The sequence below is a fragment of the Protomyctophum parallelum genome (assembly GCF_964188405.1).
Source record: "Protomyctophum parallelum genome assembly, chromosome: 5".
Taxonomy (NCBI): domain Eukaryota; kingdom Metazoa; phylum Chordata; class Actinopteri; order Myctophiformes; family Myctophidae; genus Protomyctophum; species Protomyctophum parallelum.
In genome coordinates, this window is record NC_139702.1 from 44,560,401 (window position 1) to 44,579,987 (window position 19,587).

General features: G+C 44.1%; 1 long non-coding RNA gene across 1 annotated transcript in view; it reads right to left on the minus strand.

Annotated features, from left to right (window-relative positions):
- Positions 1 to 19,308, minus strand: part of LOC310859020 — a 227,714-nt gene extending 208,406 nt beyond the window's left edge. Inside the window, exon 1 of the long non-coding RNA XR_014569265.1 lies at positions 19,246 to 19,308. This is a non-coding gene — a long non-coding RNA (uncharacterized lncRNA). The remainder of the gene's footprint in view (positions 1 to 19,245) is intronic.
- Between the last annotated feature and the right edge of the window lie 279 nt (positions 19,309 to 19,587).

Here is a 19,587-nt window from a genome sequence, read left to right on the forward strand (position 1 = left end):
GGTTTGGTGTAGAGTGCGTACAGATGGAGATAGGTTTGGTGTAGAGTACGTACAGATGGAGATAGGTTTGGTGTAGAGTACGTACAGATGGAGATAGGTTTGGTGTAGAGTACGTACAGATGGAGGTAGGTTTGGTGTAGAGTACATACAGATGGAGGTAGGTTTGGTGTAGAGTACGTACAGATGGAGATAGGTTTGGTGTAGAGTACGTACAGATGGAGATAGGTTTGGTGTAGAGTACATAGAGATGGAGATAGGTTTGGTGTAGAGTATGTACAGATGGAGGTAGGTTTGGTGTAGAGTATATACAGATGGAGGTAGGTTTGGTGTAGAGTACGTACAGATGGAGGTAGGTTTGGTGTAGAGTATATACAGATGGAGGTAGGTTTGGTGTAGAGTATGTACAGATGGAGGTAGGTTTGGTGTAGAGTACATACAGATGGAGGTAGGTTTGGTGTAGAGTACATACAGATGGAGATAGGTTTGGTGTAGAGTACGTACAGATGGAGGTAGGTTTGGTGTAGAGTACGTACAGATGGAGGTAGGTTTGGTGTAGAGTACATACAGATGGAGGTAGGTTTGGTGTAGAGTATGTACAGATGGAGGTAGGTTTGGTGTAGAGTACATACAGATGGAGATAGGTTTGGTGTAGAGTACATACAGATGGAGATAGGTTTGGTGTAGAGTACATAGAGATGGATATAGGTTTGGTGTAGAGTATGTACAGATGGAGGTAGGTTTGGTGTAGAGTATGTACAGATGGAGATAGGTTTGGTGTAGAGTACGTACAGATGGAGATAGGTTTGGTGTAGAGTACATACAGATGGAGATAGGTTTGGTGTAGAGTACATACAGATGGAGGTAGGTTTGGTGTAGAGTATGTACAGATGGAGGTAGGTTTGGTGTAGAGTACGTACAGATGGAGATAGGTTTGGTGTAGAGTACATAGAGATGGAGATAGGTTTGGTGTAGAGTACATAGAGATGGAGATAGGTTTGGTGTAGAGTACGTACAGATGGAGGTAGGTTTGGTGTAGAGTATGTACAGATGGAGATAGGTTTGGTGTAGAGTACGTACAGATGGAGATAGGTTTGGTGTAGAGTATGTACAGATGGAGCCCAGGTTTTTACCAAGTATTGAGGGTTTAAGTGGTTAAATGTCTGAAAATAAACAAACGTGAAATCCAATGTACAAACAAAAACAGGGCCATCTATGAAATATATGAAAAGGTCTAATCTGCAAAACCAATCACTAAGAACCAGGCCTCTGGAATATGTTCATGTTTTTTAATATCAAAAACAGTTCCTGTCTAACACAAATGCACCGCATACACGATTACATCAGCAAGCAGTTCACCGGGAGGATGCACTGTAGAGTCTCCGTCCCACTACAAGAATCACCTTGCTTGTTTGTCATTAAATGTTGATGGATTGAATACAGACAGGACCTCCCAATTGAAACAAGCCATATATATAGTGCTTTCTTGGGTTTCATTTCGTACAGAACTGATTTGTTTGGCAAACTGTTAAATGATTTATTGAAAATTCTCTGTTGTGAATGTGCGACAACGAAAGACCTTCAGAGAAAGCTTGACTTGTCATAAATGTACCACCGGATTTAAGTGTAAATAAAGTTAAAAAGATTAGACTGATGAGTGATGGCCATGTTTGAAACAGCCTTGGATCAAGACGGTCGACTCATCAAGCTATTTTTTTTATCATCCTCTACTTGTTGATATATTATGCCAATATGCCATTTAGGTCGAAATCATGATATAACTTTATGTTGTGATAATAAGCAGCAGTAGCATCACTCAGTCAACTACATGTCTTCTGTTCGGTGTTCAACACACAGCCTTATAGACTAATGCATGTCAAACTGGGGGTCCTTGACATTCAACGGGTTGGAGAATCACTGCTAGAGCCGTGAAAATATTCTCTTATGGCGGTCCCCGACATCTAATTTTCAATGTGTCAATTTGGGGGGTCCTTGACATGAAAAAGTTTGGGAACCACTGCCCTGGAGGGCGTTCGCGCACCACAAGGGGTGCACGCACCACAGTTTGGGAACCCCTGGTCTAGGCCCTATATAGGGACAAAGCAATAAGACCCGCAGTGGATTCCAGGTTCTACCACTGCACCACCACCCATCCATCTTCAACCGCTTATCCGTAGTCAGAACACACTTCTCCAGAATTCCCTCTCCACACCAGAGCAACATTAGTAACTTCGTCCTGGGGGACCGCAAGGCGCTCCCAGGCCAGTTTGGACATATAATCCCTCCATCTGGTCCTTGGTCTGCCCCGGTGGGTTCTCCCTTCCAGTGGGACGTGCATCGAGGACCTCCCTATATAGGGAGACGCTCGAGAGGCATCCTTATGCCGAACCATCCGAGGCAGCCGATGCCCGAACCACCTCTAGCTGGCTCCTGCACCACCAGAGAGCTCCACACAAATAAATGGATGAATAAATAATGTGGTATCTGTTGAGAACAGAACCCACCTACCTGCATGGACTGGGCCTGGAAGACAGACTCCAGAGAATTGATGAGATTTCTACCCCTAACCTTTAAATAAAATATATACTGCGCACGCACACACGCACGCACACACGCACGCACGCAATAATACTACTATCAGACATTTAGGTGCACGAGACCGTTACTGCTCGATGGGATCCAAGTGCAGCTGTCACTCAAACTATAATGTCAGCTCATAATTCATTACTCAGTCAACACGGATCGCCATGACAACGTCATGACATCTGGGAAGCATTCCCTAAGTAATAAGAACCTAGAGCGGCTGTAGCGCACCGAGTCAGTAACGATGGAAGTTGGAGATCCATGCCCCACCCGACTATGCCATACCCGCTGTACCCGTGTCAGAGTACCCGTTGCACCCATCTGTCTGTGTCCCTTTCATGCCCATATATGGAGATATATGTCCCTTTATTCCTATATATGGAATTCTGTGTCAGGCATAGCCACATATGGGTATGTTGTGATGTCAGAACAGGCCAGCTCCATATATGTTATTGTGGACAAAATATTCAGTACGTTTTGGGTCTGAGAGACTAAAACTAAATTAAAATGGTGGTTCTGGGCCTGGGCCATGGCTCAGTGTTCCAGGCACCTTGGCTGGTAATCCAGTCTGGCAGTGTGCCGCGGGTTCGACTCCCGATCCCGACGGCCAATACTCCATGTCTTCCCCCCCATCTCTCTCCCCATTTCCTGTCAGCCTACGGTCTGTCCCAAGGTGTTTATATAATAAGCAGATATATAATAACCCACTTGATGCCCTCCTCCTCCTCAGCAGCCAATCAGAACACCTGGTTATCATCAGCTCATCTCCCGGTGCCAACATGCATTTATCAGCGCGGCACGCTCACCCACCCCACTGCCAGGCCATTCCAGCAGTCCGCCTGCCAGTATGTCCGCTTTGCCACCAGTCCATTCCATTATAGTCCGCTTGCCAGTATACAGTATGTGTGCGCTTTGCCTGCCTGCCAGTACAGCCCATATAGCATTTGTTCTCTGCCATGTCTTCGGGATTACCTGCCCGCCTCCGTGCCAGTCTGTCTGTCTGTCTGTCTGTCTGTCTGTCTGTCTGCCCATCAGGCTGGCATCAGGATGCCAGTCTGATGACAGCCAGCGCTTTTCACAGTCTGGTTTAACCCATTAACCCATTTAGACCCGAGAACAGATCATATAAATGTCTGCTAAATCATGACTGTTTTCAAGGGGGGGAAAAAAACTATGTTTCTATGCCAGTGGTTCTCAAACTATTTAATGTCAAGAACCCCAAAAACGATATGTAACTGGCCACCAACCCCCCATCTCAAAATATGTTGTTCCCGGGACTCCCGATAAGAAAAGATTTGAACGTTCGCTGTGAAAGAATATATATTCAAAGATTTGCACCACATTTCCACGAAAAAAAGAAAAACAAGGTCATAGCGTGGCGCCGAGTGCAGCTAAAGTATAACTTAAACACCAAAAAGGGGGCCCAGGCCGTAGCGTAACGGTCTGGGCACCGGACTGGTAATCCAGTCGCAGTGTGCCGCGGGTTCGACTCCCGGACCCGACACGGCCTTTACTGCATGTCATCCCCCCATCTCTTTCCCGTTTCCTGTCAGCCTACTGTCTGTCCCTTCAAAAATCAATAAAAGGCGTAAGCCGCAAAAAAAAAAAAAAAAAAAAACACCAAAAAGGGTTTCCCGTCCTGAAGGTTAAGACCGGGAAAGCATTTTCTTCTTTTTTGCAAACCTTTTTAACTCAAATCTTTGCTTCTGGGGGTCCCTGGCTGGAACAACATATTTTCGGATGGATGCATATGATTCTGGGAGTCTTTGACATGCAGTACAACCACTGACATACTGTAGGTTTTTCAGAAAACTGTCTGGATTTAGAAGACATTTTGTTTAGAATCAGCCTCAGTTCACAACGGGTTAAAGAAAAGAGCCGATTTTTCTCTCCTTTTACTTTCTGTGTCTGTGCTTTCACCATTTTCTTTATGAAAGGAAAGTGCATGCGTTTCTGCAACTTTCTTCTTCTGGGGTTCTTCAAGGTTCAAGATTCAAGTTGATTTATTGCAACCAGCACATCGGGAGCAATTAGGGGTTCAGAGTCTTGCTCAATGACACTTTTACACTGACTCTGGGGGAGGCCGGCCGGGTTCGAACTGGCAACCTTGCGGTTACCATCCGGCCACTCTACCCCTGAGCCACCGCCGCCCCTAAAGACCATAAAGTGCAAAGCGTTAAAGTGCTATATGCAATAAATTGCATGTCGGTGGCCATAGTAAAGTGCATGTGCACAGGCACGAGACTGGTAAAGTGCTCATAAGGTTATCGCCTTGACCTTCTCACAGCAGCATTCACTGTGCAAATGGAGAAAGGTGACAAAGGAATATGTCTGCCTGTTTTGTTTTTTTGTGTCACAACCGGCCGGCAAGCGAAGTCCTGATGGAAGTAGTTTGTACTCAAAGTGAGGTCCAGGGGACCCCCAGGGGTCCTTGAGGGAGTTCCAGGGGGTCCCCACCATGCTAAATGATAGTTTGGACCCTCATGGGTCTGTAACTCTACGGGTCCATTTGGTTCCATTTGTACACTCTAACAGTTAACAGTGATTTTACAATACAAATTGGGGCCTCAGAAATATTAATGCCATTTAAATAGGGGTCCGTAGACTAATGCATGTCCAACTGGGGGGGTCCTTGAAATTAAACGGTAATCACTGCTAGAGCCGTAATAATCTTCTCTTATGAGGGTCCCTGGCATATGTTTTCAAATGGGGGTCCGCGGGCTAATTAGTGTCAATTTGGGGGGGTCCTTGACACGAAAAACTTTGGGAACCTCTGCTCTACGTTTAGTGGGTGAGCAGCATCAGAGCCAATAGACTACATTATTTTCAGTGTGTTCTGAAAGGGCTGGCAACGGGTCTCCGTTCTGATGGACGACGTGCCTGGCACTGCCCACACCATGCACCAGCCTGGCTTGGCCACACCACAGTGTTGATTTCGTCGACTAAAACGGAGACGAAAAACGTTCGGGCTCTTCACTGGCAGGTGAGTCAGTATATATAGGATACGACAGTATGTCCTCCCGGTGGGGGCTCCTCACTGGCAGGTGAGTCAGTATATATAGGATACGACAGTATGTCCTCCTAGTGGGGGCTCCTCACTGGCAGGTGAGTCAGTATATATAGGATACGACAGTATGTCCTCCTAGTGGGGGCTCCTCACTGGCAGGTGGGTTAGTAGGATAGAAATGGATTGCATTTTATAGCGCTTTTCCACGTTTTTGTAGCGCTTTTCCAAGTGCCCAAAGCACTTTACAATGGTCCGTTCGTTCATACGTTGGGAGGTGAAGCGGCGAACGGTCAACGCCAGCGTCCTCACTTCCCACAATTCACACACCAACAGTGGCAAGCTCACACCGACCGACTGATCAGGCAATGTAGGGTTCAGTGTCTTGCCCAAGGACAGTTTAGACATGTGGACAGGAGGAGGAGCCGGGATTCGAACCGCGGACCCAGGGATCAATGGACGACCTGCTCTATACCTCCTGCTCTATGCAACGGTGGAGTCTGTTCTTCTATATGGCAGCAAATGCTGGACCCTGAAGTCTCTAGACGGTTAGTAGGACACAACAGCAGTGACAACACAAAATGTGTGTGACTAAATTGAGGATAATTAAGGGGTAGACAAAAGCAAAAAGAGAGACCCTTCAATCAATTAGGAATGCATTTTGTGATTGGATGTCAATAATATTTATCAGTGAATAAAAATGAAATAAACTACGGTAATAAACTATGAAGCAATCTGATGGAGACACATTATGAGCAGGATACTAAAAATAAATAAAATAACAAATACTGAACTGCATCAGAGGAAATCCAACATGAACCCAGACGAACGACAGCATCTAAAATGCTGCAGCTTTTACTGATAGACAATGCTATCGGCAGCACACGCACGTGCACACACACACACACACACACACACACACACACACACACACACACACACACACACACAGAGAGAGAGAAACAAGCAACCATGCAGGTCAATTATGAAAACAAGCTGTTTTGTACAGACTTTATACATGATTTTATTACCGTAATAAACATAGTCATAAATAGCCTACAATTTATGTCCCAATAGTTTTTTTCAGTCTATGCTATAGGTCAGTCAAACTGTGTTTGTCTAATGTTGGTTTAGAGCAAATTAATAAAGTATTTGTGCCACGCAGGAACTTAAAAAGATATGCCATAGAAATCTATTTATTTTCCACACTCGCACATATTTTATTGTTTAGGAAATAGCAGATCTACAAGATCACAACGCGTTGCATGGCGACGCATTGTGTACCAATATTTACAAGAGACTTTACAGACTTGGCTCACAAAGGCTGTCACACACGTGCACGCACACATGCACACGCGCACACAATCGCAGCCGCCGAAATCCGGCCCTCACGACTTCTCCTCTCTTCCCCTCCCCTCCCCATCTCTCCTCTCCATCTGCTGCCAGCGCCCTGAGTCACTTCAGCTACTTTACTCCCATGAATACTTTCCAACCTGGCGTTCCTGTTTTTGGGCATGACATTAAAAAAAAACAGTTAAAAAAGACTCAGAGAGACTTCAGACAACAAGTCTCTCTGGAATAGCTTGCCATGCTCTGCCGTGCATTCCCATGGGTTAAACCTGGGATACACACAACAGCAGAGCTATACATGCTCGCGGCGTGTCGACTGTCGAGATGGTTGGAGAAGAACGTGGCTCTTCGGTGTCACTTTTATCAAGTGAAAGGAACTGTGGTGAGGGTGTATAGCAGGGTTGTTTTTGGCAGCACATTTAGATTGTAGTTTTAGTCATGGTCTCTCGAATAGTTTCCATTTAGTTTTAGTCACATTTTAGTCACCTGTAGAATGTTTTAGCGTTAGTTTAGTTTTAGTCGACTAAATCTAATGTTGATTTTGGCGGGCCTTGATGCCGTCGTAATGACTGTTTTTACACTTGCTGAAAATAGCCGATCTACAAGGTCACAAGGCGTCGCAGCGCGACGTGTTGTGAGCTTGTAGATCTGCTGGATCTGTGTGTCTGTGGACGGCGTGGACGGCCCAACCATCTGACCACCGCTGTGAAGAAGCTGCCTTCCGGGCTGCTTCACAGCCGAGGAGTCGAGTCCAGTTCCTCAAAAGGTTTGTGTTTATATAGGCCTATTTCTCTGCTTGAAGCACCACTAGAGAGCACCACTAGAGAGCCCAAAACACACACACACACACACACACACCGACTGGACACACACACACAGCGAGAGAGAGCTTAAATGTGACGCCAGCGCTAGGGAGAGGAAGTGCTCAAGTGCCTGTTCCTGTGAACAGCTCGCAGAAAGCAGTCCTGAGCCGTTGCCAGGGGGGACCAAGGAAAACATTTCAGGGCAGATTGACACAAGAGTTTGATTTGATTCAAACAGGCAACCGAATATACGGCTGCCTGCTGGCCCGCTGGCCAGGCATGATTCAGATTGGCCTCGATTCTTCCGCACCCGAGTATACACTTACAAGTTAACTTTTTTTTTAAATGTAGGCCTACTTTCCACCACTGTCTGTCCTCAGCCATGGACAGTGGGCTGCAGACAAACAGCATCCAGCGCAGGAGGCTGCAGTGTGATAAAGCGCTCACGCAGTAGCATCCTCCTCATCCTCCTCCTCCTCCTCCAGATTAGCTCCTGCCAAGACCTGTACCTCAGCCCCAGCAGAGGTCAAGAGGTCAAGTGCAGCCCGATGCCAAAACAATTTGGCTTCACCTAGACACAGAGGAGTCTCTGCAATGGCTCTCACTGCAAAGCACAGGACCTCAAAGGAACCCACAAAACTATATTGATAGACCTAGTACGCTCTTCACAAGCAGCCAAGGACCGGCTGCCACTGTGCGTACGTACGTGCGTGTGTGTGCGTGCACGTGTGCGCGCGAGCGTGTGATTGATTTGATTATATTAGACTTCGAGCAAGAAAAACAAGTTACATCATGTTCATGCAAGTATAGCGTCAAGGACACAACACGACGAACAACAATGCAACAAGATACATAAAGATAAACATTAAATCAATAAATAAAACAATCCAGAGCTATACACTGCCTATACGTCATAATACATGTGATCTCATTGATAATAGTATAGTTAAACATGATACTATTGTGGTGTGCGAGCGCATGAAGCACCCCACAGAATGGTGCATTTATAATGGTAAATAATGGTAATTTATATAGCGCCTTTATCCAAGACACTTTACATAGATTGTGCATTACATTCACCCACTTTCACACACACACACACACACACACACACACACACACACACACACACAGATGGTGGCAGAAACCATGCAAGGCACCAACCAGCACATCAGGAGCAATTAGGGGGTTCAGAGTCTTGCTCAAGGACACTTCGACATTAACTCTGGGGGAGCCCACAGGGTTCGAGGCCACTCTACCCCTGAGCCACCGCCGCCGCCCCTGTACAGCAAGTACAACAGACAAACTCCTTTCCTCTCCCCTCCCCACCCATTCCCTCCTCTCCCCTCCCCCCATCATCTCCTCTGTGTTTCATCTCCAATCATCCAGGTCTGTATAGAAACAGCACAAGGAGGATGTTATATCACAGCGAGTGTAAATGTCTCGACAGAAGTCTCACACACACACACACACACACACACACACACACACACACACACACACACACGCACACACACACACACACACGCACTTCACCTCTTTAACAGAGCAGGAATGGGAGGAATGTGTTTCTATGGAGAAGACACACCGTGTTCTGATCCACAAGAGTCACTCTGTTGGAACTACTTCAACCTCTCACGTCAATATAGACCAGGAGTGTTTTTATTTGGCCGACTAGAAGTCCGTTCTCTCACACACTCACCGGGTATGATAACAGTGTAACCACTGTGCCGAGCGGCACAGCCATCTATAGTGGCGTTTAATTGTATTGTTTTTTTTCTCTGGTTTTCGGGGTGCGTAACGTACCTCAAATTTGAGGTCTGGGGCTGCTCTTCCGCTCGCTCGAGCCATTGAGTTATAATTGTACTTCCGGCAGTCTTCCGGGTGTTTCAAAACGCCACTGAGCAACTTCTATTGAAATGAACAGTGTGGGGGGGGGTTGGGGGGTAACGCTCCAGTTCGGTCTCTATCGGTGTGCACATGTTTAGCTCCATTACATGTACCTGTGCATATTTAGCTCCATTACATGTACCTAACCTGTGCATGTTTAGCTCCATTACATGATGTACCTGTGCATGTTTAGCTCCAAGCTCCATTACATGATGTACCTGTGCATGTTTAGCTCCATTAGGTCCTTCTCTGTGCAGTTACAGACAGCAACGTGGGGAAATTAATCGGGACGTTTTGTGCAATGATTAGCAACAGAGCTTTAAACGTTTTTAACAATAAACTTTTTTATGTTACCAACAACAGCAAAATTAACATACTCTAGCCTACACAGATTGGTTAATCAATAATGTTTTATTCCGCCCAGGCCGTAGCGTAACGGTCTGGGCACCGGACTGGTAATCCAGTCGCAGTGTGCCGCGGGTTCGACTCCCGGACCCGACACGGCCTTTACTGCATGTCATCCCCCATCTCTCTCCCGTTTCCTGTCAGCCTACTGTCTGTCCCTTCAAAAATCAATAAAAGGCGTAAGCCGCAAAAAAATATCTTAAAAAAAAAAAAAAAAAAGTTTTATTCCTCCAAATCAGTTCCAGATTGCAGCCAGCTGGTAGGGAAAAGCTGCTGCAATCTCTCTGCTGGCGTGCAATATAAATCCATCCTCCGCCACAAGACACAACGTACTGCAAACAACAGCAAACCTAGAGAGAGGGGGGGGGTGTGCGTGTGTACAACAATCTCGTCCGCACAGCGGTGTTGTATTGCGGTCCAGGCCAGTGTCTCTAATTAAAGGGGAAGGTTCGCTCCGCAGGCCGCAGTGTCTCTAATTAATTCTTTCTCTGCCAAGTACGGACATATTCGTACCACCCAGCTATGGGAGGTTATCAGCCATGTACGAACATGTTTGTTCTACAGCGGGGAGGAAACATATTATCTTAAAGTGGACACAGGCGATGGCACAGGTCAACTACATTTATGCTACCAGCTAGCAGCAATAAAACAGTTAAAGGGGAAGAAGGTTCACTCTGTCTGGGTCCAATATTACACAGGGGTTACACGTTTGTACAACGGGACGTTTTTCTCAAGCACTTAACCCCCGCGAACACCAACAACACCACCACCACCAAGCCAGCTCTGTGGCGGACATCCAGAGGAGAGCAGCAGCAGATCTGCAAGCCCACCACGATGTCTGTGTTACGTAATCCATTTTTTTGAGTGGTGCAACCAATCCTATAACCAGGAATGTCCACATGTATCATGTATCTTGTATCTTGTATCTTGTATCTTGTATCATGTATCAGTCATCATGAGCATGAGTGGTGTGCGCATGCGTGAAACCAGCAATGGCCAGCAATATCCGTGCGTGTGTACAATGCGCGCCTCACATCTTGTGCTAAATAAATAGCGTCAATGCTAGCGAGCTAAAATATAGCCATCCTTGCTCTAGAAAGCACCAATGTTTCCATCTAGACCACCGGATAATCAGCAAAGACCTCCGAACATCGCGCTAATTGACCAAACCACGGAGAGCTCCGTAGATTAGGAGTTATTGAAGCTTTTAGTCTGCCTGTATAATGGGAGGTGGACGGCAGCTCGCATGCGCAATCCGGTCTAGGAGGTATGCTAAAGAAGGAAAGGCCGACCCCCGTGGACGGCAGCTCGCATGCGCGATCCGGTCTAGGAGGTATGTTAAAGAAGGAAAGGCCGACCCAAAATAATAATGAAAAAAGAGTTGTCAGCGACGCGGATTGATATCCATAATAGAGAGAGAGAGAGAGAGAGAGAGAGAGAGAGAGAGAGAGGGGGGAGTTGCACCACTCGGTTCACACAGGTGTGATTTTTTAATCAAACTACAGCATCACATAAAACAAAAAGCATCCAATAGCAGATCTTCAAGCTCAAAATGTGGCGCAAAGCCTGATGAATCATGACATTGTAGGATTCTATGATTCATATATATATATATATATATACAATTTACTACATTAATAAATGGGTCATCCCTGTGTTCCCCAGGTTCTATGTTCCCCAGGTTCTATGTTCCCTATAGCGTTATAGGTTTCTGGTTTAAGGACTTCAGTATTTTGTATACAATTGTATGTAGTAAGTAAGTACAGAACAAATAATGTTTGTTTTTGCCATCTTTGTTGAAGAGTCTGAGCAATTATGTTTTTGTTTTATTTTATGCCAGTGTTATTTATTTTTTGGCTAAGACTAGATAGTTTAAGTAGCCTAGGCAGGCCTAAAGTTCAATGAATTGTTCAAAGACTGAGCTTAAATCAGAATTTGCTGCTAAAAGTAACACTAAGACTAATTTGCTAAAATACTTTTAGTCTTATTAGAATTACTAAAATTACTAGGTTAGGTTTCTGGTTTAGGTTTAGGTTTATTCTAAGTGGGGAACAAAGAACCTTTTTAACATGGTGGGGAACATAGAACCTGGGGAACATAGATTACGTAGCTACGCTCCCTTAACAAATACCCTTTTTAACATGGTGGGGAACATAGAACCTGGGGAACATACATTACGTAGCTACGCTCCCTTAACAAATACCCTTTGTTTTGCTATGGGGGAAAAAATGAATGGGGTCTAGATCGATTGGGAACCAGAAAATGGAAAGCGGCCGCCATTTTCCATATTATAGGGCCTATATAATATGGACTATGGCCCCTTAATACATGCAGGGTCATCCGCTAGACACGTGCAAATTAATGTCAAGGGGCTTGTTGTTGTGAGCTTGCAGATCTGCTATTTTTGTCTGCGAAGAAATACGGTATGGGGCTTCCATTTTAACGTTGTAACTTTTCCCCAGGGCGCAAGTCAACTGTACCATCTAACAACAGTGACGCATGATGTGGGCGCAATGTGCCTGGAGCAAAGCAACATGCCTTAAATTGTACGCGTGCGTGCGTGCGTGCGTTTGTGTCAGTGTTCAAACGCTTCAGTCATGCCGTCTGGTACCCAGCAACAGCATCAGTCAGATCGTGCAAGGAGTGTCAGGTATTTATAAGAACTTTAACCAATCTAGGACTGAGACCACATTCTACAAAATCATGTCTTCTAAATCATGAGTTTAAAAAAAAAGAAAAATCCATGTCAGTGGTTCTCAAACTATTTCATGTCAAGGACCCCCAGACTGATATGTAATTGGCCACCGACACCCCCCCCCCCCATCTGAAAATGTGTTGTTCCAGGGACCCCCCCAGAAGCAAAGATTTGAGTTAAAAAACGTTGGCTCTGAAAGAATATATGTGCTACATTTTCACGATTGTTTTTCAAAAAACTAGCAGATCGAGTGCCGCGCTGCAAGCTTGTAGATCTGCTATTTTTCAATAGCTAAAGTATAACATAATGCTTTAGTTAAAACACCCAACAAGGGGGTTCCCGCCCTGAACAGGTTAAGAAGTGAGATGAGAAGCAGACTAGTGCGGCGCGGTGTGAAGCACATTTCCTGTTTAAGTGGCACACATCAGAAGAGAGACGGGGAAGGCTGTTTTCTACTGATGAACACCACGACGTGACTTTAACTCCATCAGGACGGGAACCCCCTTTTGGGTGTTTTAAAGCATTTATGTTATACTTTAGCTATTGAAAACGTCGCGCAAATCTTTTCAATATATATTCTTTCACAGCGAATGTTTTTTAACTCAAATCTTTGCTTCTAGGGGGGGGGGTCCCTGGAACAACATATCTTTTGGTGGTGGTCGGCGGCCAATTAGCCCTTCACCAAGTCCCTCCCCTCCTTGTCCAATAGGCACGTTAGTAGCAAAGAAAGCTTGACCTGCATAGCGGCGTTGCTAAACTATTTGGATTGGCATTGGACAATCGCTTTTTGGGGTGGGATTTAGTGAAGGGCTAATTCCATGGAGTCCTTGACATGAAAGGTTTAGCACCACTGATTATAGATTTATTTTTATTTTCTTTCAGAAAACTGTCATGGTTTAGTTTATAGAGATGTTGTAGTATCTGCCTGGTCGCAGGTCTAAATGGGTTAATGATGTCAGGAGTGTCTGCTCGTATCACTGCAAACATCATAACAAGCCAGTGAAAGCAGAGCCGTCCAAACACTTCCATTGGCTGTACGTTAACACCGGCAGCTCATAAACCAGTGTTATTGAACAGGCGTTCCCTGGTGCTACTTCTGTAAACCACTTCAACGACGTTAGGAGTCATATTTTTGCCATTTTTACAAATTGCTGCATTTAACTCCAATTTCATTCTATATATGGTCATAATGTGGTTATATTCATGTAGAAAACCGAATAAATTATTATAACTAAAGCTAGCAAAATGAACTATATAAAAAACAGTACAACAAACAGTAGTGCATCCTGTGGATGCAGAGGTCGTTGTTTTATTGCGTCTCTTAACTATAAACTGCGTTTTGGGATGCAAAATGGACCCTATTTTAATAACTAATGTCTCATCGTGTCCAACAGATATCTGTGATACGACGACAAAAATAAAATCAACCAGGTGCACCGACGGAGATGCAAAAAATAATAATGTAAAGTAGGTTCTGGTGCTTGAAGGATCAGTGGGATTGGAACACTAAAGAAAAGCCGGCATTCAGAGCACTCTAAAAGGTTAAAAATGAGGAGCGGGTGGATAAAAATGAGATGTACTTTTTGTATGCTTGACATTTCTCCGATCAACATGATGAAACTTGTTTGTATGACATCCAATCAAATCACAGCAGTGAGAGGTATAGGCTATCTGAGGCCATCTCTCTCTCTCTCTCTCTCTCTCTCTCTCTCTCTCTCTCTCTCTCTCTCTCTCTCTCTCTCTGATCTCCAACAGAGAGGAGAGAATTTCCCATGCTTTATTATTTATTTATACTTAGGATGCATCGGCCAGTGTTTGGTTTTGACAGCAAATTTTGATTTTAGTTTTAGTCAATAGTGTTTTAGGGTTAGTCTAGTTTTAGTCTAAAATCTACAGTTGATTTACTCGACAAAAACGTATTTTGGCGGGCCTTGATGCTGTCGTAGTGACTGATTTTACATTTGATTTTACACCGATCTACAAGCTCACAACATGTCACTCTGCAACGCTTTGAAGCTTGTAGATCGGCTATTTTCATTTCATTCAAAAAAAGGTAGTCGACAAACTTTTTTTGTCATAGTATTAGTCGACGAAATCAACACTGGCACCAGCTGCACCGGAAACATCTGATCTATACACTCAGAGCAACACCTTGTGCTGTGATGTGTTGAGCTTTTAGGTCAGGTATTTTGGGTACATGATGTCTCTATCCATCACAGATGGCCTGTTAAAACTCATTCACTGGCAATCACATGTTTTGATGTGGATTTGTTATTGTTTTTAGTTTTTTACACTAGGTGGCGCTTGTCGGAATACACACGAGGATTAGACACGTGACACACGATTTGTCACCATTCCAGTTGGCTTTGTCCGAGGCTTACAGGTCTTCAAATAAATACTTTCTGAGACGTCTATGGGAGAATTTTATTTTTGGAAATTCTCTCCCGGGCTGCTCGTCGGGGGACTGCGACGGTCTATTATAATTATTACACAATCAAACAATTATCAATATTGGCATTGCTTTGCTTTTATTGTTGGTTTTCAATAGATATGGTTATCTGTATGCCGTTGACCTAATAGCCTATGATTGATATGAACTATGATAACTATGCATGCATAAGATCTGGTTGTCCCAGCTTAGTAAGAGGTTCAAAGTAAAAACATTTAGGATGACCGTTGAGCCGATTCTACTTATACACTTCTATACTCTATGGCTCCGAGACATACACAATTTCAAATAAATTAGAGAAACGGTTGGATGGCACTTACACCCGCCTTTTATGAGAGCGCAAACTCTCTCTTGGAAGAGCCACCCATGCATCGACTTCTCTAATATACGGCAACAGATTCCCTGTGTTTCTTCACTAGTCTAGGTCCAGAAGGACACAGTTTTCCGGCCACTGCTACAGAACTGACCATGAGGATATATATTCTCAGAGGTAAAAAACTGTCATTCCCTGATGTCATCGCTAGGGACACATGCATCAGTAAGGAAGTCTGGCGTGGCATTGTGAAATCCATGGTCTCGACCGCGGTCGAAATATTATGATGAGGATGATAACTATATCAGTTCAGAAACCAGTGACATCATGGGAAACGACTATCGCAATTGGCTCAGATAATTACAATCAGGGAGAGGATTATGTAACAACTGTATGTGACAGATGGATGCTGCCATAGACAGTGGTGGAAGATATTACTCACATGTTGTACTTACAGTAAGTAAAAGTATCAATATGGCAATGTAGAAATACTACATTACATTACTACAACACTCCGTTACCAGTAGAAGTCCGGAATTCAAGTATTTTTACAAAATGTACTTATTACCAACAAGTTAAAGTACAGTCATTGTGCAGAATGTCCCATTTCGAGTTTATCAAGTTTCAAAATCTCTTGAAAACAGCCGATCTACAAGCTCACAATGCGTTGCGATGCGACGCATTGTGAGCTTGTAGATCAGCTATTTTCAAATGGCCGAAATATATATATAATATATATATATATAAAAAGTACAACATTTGGATCCGAGAGGCAGTGGAGAGGAAGTAAAAGTATTTGGCAACTGGAAATACTCCAGTAAACTGCAAATACCTCACAGCAAAATGTACTTACAGTAGTGGTATTATTATTATGGATTGATGAAAGCACCGCTCCCAGGAAATATAAAGAACAACCATCATCCATGGCCCTTTAATACCCAGGGGTCGTGTGTGTGCGTGTGCGTGTGCGCGCGCGTGTGTGTGTGTGTGTGTGTGTGTGTGTGTGTGTGTGTGTGTGTGTGTGTGAGGTTTTGTTCAGGACAGAGAATAGGGTTAAATGTCCGGATATAGGATATAGGATAAACTCTATACGTTGTAATCCCTGCTCATCTGTGACAACAACAGCCCGTTGTGGACTTAATCCTCCATGGCTTTATAAAACAATGCCTCAATCTGGACCTACATCTGTATGTATAGATGGAAGAGATCCATGGCTTTAACCCATTTAGACCAGATTCTATACAAATGTCTTCTAAATCATGACAGTTTTCTGAAAAAACCCTATGTTTCTATGTCAGTGGTGCTCAACCTTTTTCAAGTCAAGGACCCCCAGTATTATCTGTATTTGGCCGCAGACCCCCCCCCCATATCTGTATGTATAGACAGTATATCTGTATGTATAGACAGTATATCTGTGTATAGACGCCTTAACAGACGACGTCACACTGATAAGCACCAGCATGCGCGTGCAGGCCGGCACCACATGAACGCCACATCACGTGTAAAAAGAAAAAAGCACCATCAAACTTTCAGATGCTGTTTTTTGTGTGAAGGAAGAATTATTAGGATTTTTATTGTCATCTCTCGCCCTTGAAATATATAATGCATTGGTTTCTGTTGTGTGTGAACAATAATAGCAAATAGCAATGCAAAACAGTTGTCCTCAAAACCACACCTTCTGTGTCCGTCATAAGATCTCATCATCAAGGCAGCCAGAGCCTGTTTGTGCACGCGCAGCTGCAGCCCATCAAGCCTAATTTATGCTGTCCCGCGACGGTGTCGCGCACGCAGAGAACGGAGGAAGACTAAATAAAAACGAATCTGATGACTAAAACTAGGACTAATAAATATATTGACAATTACGTCAAGAAATAAACTACACTAAAATGTTAGGGAGTGGCTAGTGGAGAAGAGTTCCAGTAGAACTAAAAGACAAGTCAGTTTATGCTTGGTTGCAAATCTAAAATCAGCCAAAAAGTAGGACGTCAAGGCTCGCCAAAATACATTTAGTAAACTAAAATCGTATGATATTTAATCGTCTAAAACCAGACAAAAAAGTAAGATGACTAAAACTAAGTGGAATTGTATTCAAAAGACTATGACTAAAAACAAATCTAAATTCTCTGTCAAAAATCAACACTAGTGACGTGCACAATATAGATGGAAGAGGGAGACCATGTTCTTTAAAACAAGGTCTCAATCTGACCTAGAGCTGTAGATGGACAAAAGAGAGAGAGAGAGAGAGAGCTTACAGTATGTGATTGAACGAGACACTCTGATACACTTCATGTACAACACACTGTGTGTGATTGAACGAGACACTCTGATACACCGCACCGTAATCTTCCATGTGGAACACACTGTGATTGAACTTGACACCCATTGACACACATTTACTGCCAGTAAGTCCCTTCCCTGCCGAGGTCTAGAGTTTACGTCTAGAGTTGTTCAGATACCGATCACTCAGGGCGATACCACCCTCAAGTACTCCTACTAGGTACTCGGAACCGGCCCCGATACTTAATTGACCCGAGTACCAAAACATCCGATTGACACTATACTAGGCTGAACGAATGCAACGGGAGTTACGTCTGACCCAACACTCGCCAAAAACAGCCGATCTACAAGCATAAATGACATGGTTCTTTGGGACCGATACCGATCACAGATTGTTTTTCTCATGATTTTTCTCATTAATATTTCCAAAATGATTATATGTCAAAACCCACGTCAAAACTGTTCCTGTGTGTGCGGAGGAATGCCGATTACCGACCAGAGTGAATAACGGCGATCACCGATTGCTGGCCGATTATCGGAGCTTCTCTAGATTGTGCATTACATTCACACACACATTCATACACCGATGGCGGCGGAAACCATGCAAGGCACCAACCTGCACATCGGGAGCAATCAGGGGTTCAGAGGTCTTGCTCAAGGACACTTCGACATGATCGGGATGGGAACCTTGCGGTTCCCATCCGGCCACTCTGCCCCTGAAGCCACTGCCGGCAGAATGTGGAATGTCCTATTACCAACATGACCAGACATCAAAGTATCTCCTCCAAAAACGCCATTAAAGAGCACAAGCTACTAGTAATAACACACAACCGCTTCCATTTCCCTCCATCCATATGTGGTTGGAACAACTCAACACTTTACTTTTATCACACACACACACACACACACACGCACAGACTTGTTACGGTTGTCAAATATGAATTGTCCTGCCCTACATTTGGGCAATAAGCAAATAACATGGTCCCTCTTCAAGCTTAATTCATCTTATAACAAGCACAAGCACACAAAGCTTCCCAACATGATTCTGTTAGATGTTCAATGTGGGCATAGCAGAAACTTAATCCAGAGCGATTTACAGTAAGCAATAGGAAAACACATCAAAAGCATAGAAATAATAGCGCAAAACATTAGAGTTGACGGGGGTCCGTGGCCAAATACATATCATTTTGAGGGTCGATACAAACAAGTTTGAGAACTACCGATGGCAGACAGGTCTGTTAGAGCAGTGGTCCTTGAGGGGGTTCCAGGTGGTCCCCCCAGCTAAATGATGGAGAGTTGGTAAACAAATGAACCGGTAAATTATTCTTAAACGTCTGCATTACTTAATTTACAAGAAGTCTACACAATTAAAGAGAATGTAGGAGAGCTGTTATTTTGATCAACGTTTGCCCAAATATCTCTCCTAAAAAGGGACCAACATCAACACAGCATAGAATTGTGGACAAAATCTTGTCCAACAATAACAAAATATCCGTTCGTTTTTGGGTCTGAGAGGCTAAATCTCATCAAATGGTGGTTCCGCGGCTCAACATGCCAAATAAATAATGGCCCTCGACATGAAAAGGGCTGAAAACAAAGCGTGTTAGAGAGACCTCAGGAAGGTTCACGATATTCACAATAATGCTCCATCTCTGCTATCCCACTCTGGGCGGGAACCCCTTTTGATGTTGTAAACATAATGTAATACTTTAGCTATTGAAAAATAGCAGATCTACAAGCTCATTGATTGTAGGTCTGCTATTTTTGAAAGATCGTGAAAATGTGGCACAAATGTTTGAATATATGTGACCAGATTTGACT